This window comes from Corvus kubaryi, unplaced genomic scaffold (assembly GCF_017639235.1).
Source record: "Corvus kubaryi isolate FWS band 111438036 unplaced genomic scaffold, C.kubaryi_AGA036_p1.0 split1-37374, whole genome shotgun sequence".
In the NCBI taxonomy this organism is placed as follows: Eukaryota; Metazoa; Chordata; class Aves; order Passeriformes; family Corvidae; genus Corvus; species Corvus kubaryi.
In genome coordinates, this window is record NW_024582079.1 from 4,116,761 (window position 1) to 4,124,574 (window position 7,814).

Sequence of the window (7,814 nt, forward strand, 5' to 3'; positions counted from 1 at the left end):
GGGGCGGCCGCGCCGCGTGCCCACAGCGCCACCTGGCGGCCGCGCCGGGAACCGCCCCCGCGGGAACGGCCGGGAACGGGGGCGGGAACGGCCGGGAACGGGGGCGGGAACGGCCCGGAACGGGGGCGGGAACGGGGGCGGGAACGGGGGCGGGAACCCGGGGAGGGATCCCGGGGAGGGGACTCGGGGAGGGGTCCCGGGAGGGGTCCCGGGGAGGCGGTCCCTGGGGTGGCTCTCCCGGGGGGACGACTATCCCGATGGGAGGTGATCCCAGGGGTCGAGATCCGGCGGGGAGAACATCACGGGAGAGAGACGATCCCGGGGGAGGAGGATCCCATGGGGAGGCGATCCCGGGGGGCGTCGGTCTCGGGGAAAAGGTGACCCCGGGAGGGCGATCCCCGGGGCGGGGAGGAGGCGAGATGCCGGTGGGGACCGACTATGCCGAGGTGGAGAGATCCCGGGGAGTTGATCCCGGGGGCTGGTGGAACATCCCGGGACAACGGCAGTCCGTGGGAGCGGTCCCGAGGGGGGGCAATCCCGAGGAAAACATGCCCGGGGTAGAAAAGCGGCTCCCACAACCCCCCACCCCGGGCATCGCGGCACCGGGAGACCCCCGTTCCCGTTCCCAGGTCTGACAGCAAATGCGATTCTGAGCACGGAGGGTGCAGAGAAGTTGTGGATGCCGAATCCCTGGGAGGGTTCAAGGCCAGGCTGGATGGGGCCCTGAGCAAGATTTTGGTTCCCTGCAGTACTCACACATGCTTGTCATCCATTTAAGTCTAGGCTGTATTTATTTGTTTGTGCTGGCAGCCACTGGCCAGATTACAGTTATTTTATCACACAAAACCCTGCTATGATTTTTACATTGTGAGTTCAGCAAAGCATTAAACATCTAATCATCTGCTATTGGCTTCAGGGAGAGGTAAGTACTTGTCTCCCATTGAAGAGTGAAGGGAGAAATCCAGAGGCAGGCACTCCCTCCCTCTGAGAGGATGAGTTTAAGCATATTACATGGAATGGATTTAAATACCTTCTAAAGTTGTCACACGCTTTGCTGAATCAAGACTGAATATTATCAGAAGTATTTAAGTGGCTCTGGAATCTATATCTCCTTTTAAACACTTTCATAAACACTGAGGACTTTGCATCTTGGGATTTCTACTTAAAGGTGTACAAGCTCTTTTGAAGGCTGCCCTCCAAAATCCCAGGCAATTTCCCAGTTGGGGAATTGGATATTCAGTACTTCATGAGTTGCAAGCGTGCAGATTTCCATGTCTAGGACTGGATTGTTCAGGATTTGGCTGTTCTTTTTGTGCTGACCATTTTGAAACCTGTTTCCTCTGGCATTCTTGTTAACATCAGAAGGTCCCTATGACTTCAGGAGAAGCAGAACTAAGTTCATCATCTGGCTCAGAATTTTGCCTGGAGCCACAGGCAGGGCAGTGAGATTTTACCAGAACACAGCGTAAGAGTGCTGTGGTTGCAATGGAGTTTAAGATACAGAGAGACACCCACGTTTATAGTGACTTTCCAGAGCTTTGGGCAACTTGAAGTCCCAGCTTTGTTGATCCAGATCAGGGGATTTCTTTGTTTCCATCTTTGTCCAGGATCTGTGTCACTCGAGGCAGACCAAAGACATGCACCTGGTTTTTCCTCATTTATCCAACCTGTGTAAAAAAGAAAAGTTCTGGTAAAGGGACAACTGGGCAGTGCTGGTTACATGGGAAGGAAGGAAACTCATTGGGAACTCAGGCTTTATTTTGTGTTAGTTAGAAAGTGTGTACCTGTTTTAAGATCTGCATTTTAGCAGAGGTAAAGCACATACAAACATTCTTACACACGGAATTTTTTTGGAAGTTGCTGTTCACTAACTAACACTCATGTGGGGAGTGAGACATCGTAGCCTTAGTGAAGCTCAGCTCCTGCTGACTTTGCCCAGGAAAGGGGCAGCCTGTCTGAGCAGGCATCTGCATGCACGTGTGTTTGTTCCATATGCACACACATCCATTATGGATGACACACAAATGCTGCTCCCACTTCCCGAGCAGGCTCTTACGGCGAGGCTCACATCGCCCTGATCTCACTGCAGGGCTTAGGAAGCGTTCAGAAGCCTCCCAAAATGTGTTACAAACGATGTATGGAGAAATCACTTCCTGCAGCCCTGAAACAGAGTCATTGTCATGGCGCGATGAAGGAACTGTTAAACAGACACAGCAGCAACACTGGAGCTGGATTCCAGCCAGGGTATTTCAAGCAACTTGTAAAAAGTTCACTGATTCTTTAATGACTCCACCTGGCCAGAGCAGGACCTCTGGTTTATGTGCCTTCCAAAAAATATGCTGCAAGAGGAGTGTGTCTTAGTTGATATGAATCAAGCCGGTTCCTCTAACACCGTGTTGGTCTGGAATAGCTGTTGACCTGATGGAGTGTTAATGGGAACATTTATTTGTTTCTTTATCACTACAAAGATGTCATATATACTTACCCTGCTGCTGCCACTGTTCCCAAAGGGCTGTCAGCACCAGAGCCATTATAACACGACTGCCAGAGGTAATTTTTTCCCCCCCCTCACACATTATTTCTTCAAATGATTCTGCAAAGAGAGGAAGAACTTGGATACAAAAACTGCTGGTAAAAGAACAGTGCAGTGTGATGTGAGCCAGAGAAGCTTTCCTAAATGCCTGTCAGTCTCTGCCTTTATTGCTTACAGAGAGCAGCACAGGCACAGCCTGTATCTGTCCTGGCACCGGGGGTGTGTGCTGTGCTTGGCACTGAGGATGGGATTTGCCACTCTCCAGTTCATGGGACAGGTGACATGGACTGTGGGACAGGGCACTGTACCCCATCTCCATATCTCTTCATATTTCATATATGAGAGCACAAAGACTCTACCAGAGTGTTTTGGTGACACAGCCATTAGTAAATAAAAATTAGGCAGAAGCCCACTGCCTTTACCTGTGGAAGAAAAACAATCCTGTCGCATTTCATTTGTGTCACGCAATGACTTGACAGTTTAAGGAAATTGCTAATGGGACCTTTTACTGCGAGGTCACGAGTTCAAACCTGGCTCTGTCGGTAATGACCAGCAGTATCTGATGAATGTTTGATGACGTGAGATTAAAATATGGGTCTCAATCCATTTATCAGTAGGAAAACCCTTCAACAGCCTGGGCCCCTTAAAGCTAATCTCGATAGAAAAGCCAGCGAGGCTGGAGCGTGAACAAGCCCCTCCACAGCCCTACAGTAGATCAAGGTCAGGATGGGGCCACGCAGATGGAAAAGCTTAGAGCAGTGAGGGCTGGGCAGCACCTTTCTGTGCATAAACAAATCTACTGCTTAATGCACTGAAATACTCCCACAACAGCTCGGGATGGGAGAGCCAGATCCGGGATTGTTCTCAGAGGGACAATGATCCTGGCATGAGGGGGGAGATGCAAACATCGGGAAATCCAAGATCAAGAGCTGGCTGATACTAGTGCCAAAACTCATGAATTCACGATTTTGCAAGCTGAGAAGTCCTATTTGAATTTCTCAATATTATAACACCATCATAAAGTTGAAACTCAAATATCAAGGTAACGGGTTAGTAAATGTCTTTTTTAAACGTCTTTTTTTTTTTCCCAAGATCAACAGAAAAAGAAATTATTGCTTGATTCAGTGCTTTCCAAGCTGCCCCTCGCTCTCAAAAAGTGTAAAAGCATCGCTGGCAGAATTTGGCAACTGCTGAGAGGCAAAGGCTGACGTCTGAGCAAGGCACAGCCGGTGCCCTGCAGAGCCCAGCCCGCCTCAAACAGAGCCCAGGTGCACATTTGGGACGTGTCTGTAGCACACATGTGCCAGGTCCAGCTCAGCACCACTTGCAGAACCTGCTCTGCACCTCCTGAAGCCTCTCAGTGCTTCTCCTTCAGGCTTCAGCCCGGAGCTGCAGGAAAAGAGGGGGACTGAGAAACCGGGGGGTGCCTGCCCCAGCACCATCCCGGAGCCCAGGCTGCCCGATCCCGGGATAAAGCCACGGGAAAGCCTCGCATCCCTTGTGCTCGCAGAGCGTTTCCCAGCGGTTTGGAGGGAAAAGGGAAAAGCGTGAGGGCCATCTGGTGGGAGCGGGGAGGGGATTCCGCTCTGTCTCATTGTTCTCCGCAGTTCTGCTACGGGCTAATTCCAGCTGCACGGACCACCGGCCGGATTCTGAGAAACTGGGGAATGCTGGAGGGGGCACGACGGCGTCATTTACATCAGGAACACACCTGGCACCTCAAAACATCCTTTTTACGGGAATTACACCTCTGATGACTGTCACGACGAAGCACAACACACTCTGCCAAGTGTAAGTGATGGAGGAGGCTGCTGGGGCCAGGGGCGGGTGTGCAGTACCTGCAAAAACACAGGAGCAGAGGCTGCAGCACAAACACCTCTGGGGATGGGAAGTCGGGAAAAAATAAAAGCTCCTCAGCAGCGTTTGCAGGGTCAGAGCAGGAGTGTTTTTCTACCCAGTAAAGCTCAGCACCGACACACCAAAATCAGCAGCCTCCAAACCTTTGTAGCTGCAAGTAGAGAAAAGAATTCCTTAATTTTAGTATTTTCCCCCATCTATATCACATTTCTACATAAGACTATTTCTGTTCATCTTTACACTTCCTGGGATTTGATCCGTGTTGATCCACATGTGCTCCTTCCAGGATTTTTTAAGGCTGCAGAAATGACAATTTCCACACTAGTTACAAAATAATTACCCATAATAATTTAATAATGAGCTTTCCCTTTAAATTATTAACATAGGTAGCCAAGCAAATTGTCAATTTTAACAAGTATAAATTCAAATGAAAAATGCCAAATCTGTGTTAAATGAGACCAGCAAATTAGCAATTAAAATATTTATGCAAGAAGGCAAAAGATACTGTATTCAAGGAGCTGCAGAGCAGCCTCCCATCAGAGTATGTGACAGTGGCCTGGGTTTGCACATCCCCAGTTTTAAAATCCTCTGCAAAGGGAAGAGGGAAAAATATCTGACCCCATAATTGAGGCTGGACAGTGTTGACTGGCATCCCGTGGGATTTCACGAGAATCCAAGCAATTCTCAGAATACCCCTGGGTTATCCTGAGCAGCAATCCTGACCCAAATGAAATTATTTCTGTCGTTGTTATCTGTGGGAATCTCCAAAGGAAGGAATTGCCTTTGTGGCCCCTTAGAGCTTTGTCACCAAGAGCAGAGTCAGCTGTGCTGGTTTTTAGGAAAGGGGAGGAAAAAAAACCTTTCAAGCTGAAAGAAAAGTACCAGTGTCAAAGCAGATTTCTGACTCCCTGTGAATATAAATCCCAATCTTCCAGCAAACTCGGCAGCACATCAGGAACACAGAATGCGCTGGAGCAGCTCTGCTCACGATTTTGATGGTGAAGAATAACAATAGTAGTAATAATAGTAATAGTAGCAGCCGTAGCCATAGTAGTAGCAATAATAAAATAATAATAATAAAAATAATAATAATAAATATACTGTTCTTTACCCTGTACAGCTCCCGGCACTGTTTGAATTGGCCGAACCGCTGCCGGAGCTCCCGGTGCCGGTCCCGCACTGCCCCGCCGTGGCAGCCGCCGGCACCGGCTCCCACCCATCTCCTCCTCCCGGCTCCAGCCTCTTCCTCCTGCTCATCTCTGTCACCGCAGAGAAGATCCAGCCCTCTGGAAAGCGACCCCGGGCTTCCAGGAAAGAGGGAGTTCTGTTGCAGGGGGTGTGACTTCATCCAGATGTTGGTGCAAACATCTTTAGGACAGGTGTTTGGGAGTTGGATCCTCAGAAGTGATGCCCAGAGAAAAGTTCGGTCTCAGACTGGGAGAGAACAACATCAGAGGAGCAAGAACCCGCCCCAGGCAGCACTACCCACTCCCCCAAAGCACAGATGGATACAGAGCACATTTGTGTCCAAAACCAGAGGGGACAGACAGCTCCAGATCCATCCGTGCACAGACAGACCCAGGCGATAAAACCCCAGGAGAATTAGACTGCTGTTTTCTGTTGAGAACAAGGCTGGGGAGAAGAGGCCCATTTTTTGGTGAAAATGTTTCTGACAGTGCCAGTGAAACCTCCCTGGCACATGTGACAGCTGGACACAGGGACAGGCACAGCCCAGACACCCCAACTGCACCCACCGAGCTCAGCGAGGAGCTGACAGCCCACTTGAAATCAGTATTGAAGCACATTGAAGCGCAGTGAAGAATTTGAGTAATACTCCACCAATGTGTTTGAGGTTCTCCCCCACGGATTGTTTCCCTCCACCTGTGCCAGTGGAGATCATTACCAGCCTTTGACCAGATCAGCTGTACCCCAAACTTGACCACGTCCATGCAAAGATTTTTATCTCGAAAACAAGATGTATTTTAGCAGGTTACAATTTTTCTTTTTTTCTTTACTTATCAACACATACTTTCTAACACGGAGGGGCTTTGAGAAATTAATTTCCATCTGAAAACAAACAAGGGCTGAAACAGTTTACAAAGGAACCCATCTTTCAAGGACATTTCCTTTTAAATTGCACAATGTGGCTCTTAGCAAGGAAAATAAATAAAACTTAATCCCTCTGCATTCCAGCTGGCATTTTTTCCCCAAGCTAGAAGCGAACAATCAATTTAAAGAAAACTCAGACTATGGTCAATTAAGAAACTGTATATCATTTCATTTATAAATACCAGATACCTATTCAATTGATTATTTTGATCCAATTAAGTCAGTTTTACATTTTAGAATTCCTAGGAATGAAGTAATTTATCCACATCGCAGTCTTGGGCTTTTCACATCTGTTGCTGCGAAATTCTGCAGCTCGTCTGGTCTTTGGCTGCGCTATTGGCTGAGAGTGTTTCAGCTACCAGATTTATTTAAGGATGTGGATTGTAAGCCTCCAGGAAATGGCAGCTACTGGGGAAATTTGCATCTAATTACTTGTAACACAAAGAAATCTTTTTCTCCTTTTTTTTTTTTTTTTTTTAATTTGGATTGGTTATGTATTTAAAATTTTCTACTACGACTTCTCTCTTTAACCAGGATGGTCACCTCTAGCTTTGTGTGTGTCATGATATTCTCTGAGCATTGTTTAATGAGCTGCCAGCACCCAGCCCCTGCTTCTCCCCTTCCCAACCTCCCTTTTCCTCCTTACTCTGTCATCTTCATCCTGGTCTTCTCTGCCAGGGAAAAGAAGACAGAATCCTCTGGAAAGTGACCTGTGGGCTTCTGAGGGAGTTGTAGAGAGCTCACCAAGTCTAGCAGGCAAACTTTTTCTCTAGAAGTGTTTGTTTTCAAGAGAATAACCAATACCTTAGAGCCACAGAATGTGTTTGCTGCGTGGTTTATCAACTGGGTCATAACTTCCTTTATGAAAAGGGATGGAATTTCCTTGGCCAGGCTCTCCACGCCGACACTCAGCGGTCCCAGGCACGGCTGAACTGCACCAAGGAGAGAAGCCACCACACCTTTAGCCTGGGTCTCTAGCAGGATCCAGTAGGTAAAATAGCCATAATTAAAAGAAATAGGCACGGCCAGCAAGAAAACTGGTATCTTTGGTGTGTGGGGCTGTGAACTGGGATCTTTAATGTGGCTGCACACACATATCACAAAAATGGGGATCAGCGATCCTGCCTCACTCAGCATTGTAACACAAAGAAAAATGGAGTTCGAGGTTGCATTTACTGACAGCTTCATGCCAGCAAAGCCAAAGAGATTAGTGGGGAAATGTATTTGTCAATCTTTCCCACAAATATTTTTGGGGGCGACATCACAGGCAAGACTCAGAATGAGCAATCCACACACAACAGCTCCAGGCACTGCA

The 7,814-nt window shown here is 48.2% G+C and overlaps 1 long non-coding RNA gene across 1 annotated transcript; it reads right to left on the bottom strand.

Moving 5' to 3' along the window:
* Window positions 1-647: 647 nt before the first annotated feature.
* Window positions 648-6,344, bottom strand: LOC121657834. The gene is made up of 4 exons (XR_006013725.1): window positions 5,502-6,344; window positions 4,372-4,541; window positions 2,486-2,593; window positions 648-1,667 (listed from the first exon to the last, which is right to left on the bottom strand). It is a non-coding gene; the product is annotated as an uncharacterized LOC121657834 (long non-coding RNA).
* Window positions 6,345-7,814: the final 1,470 nt, after the last annotated feature.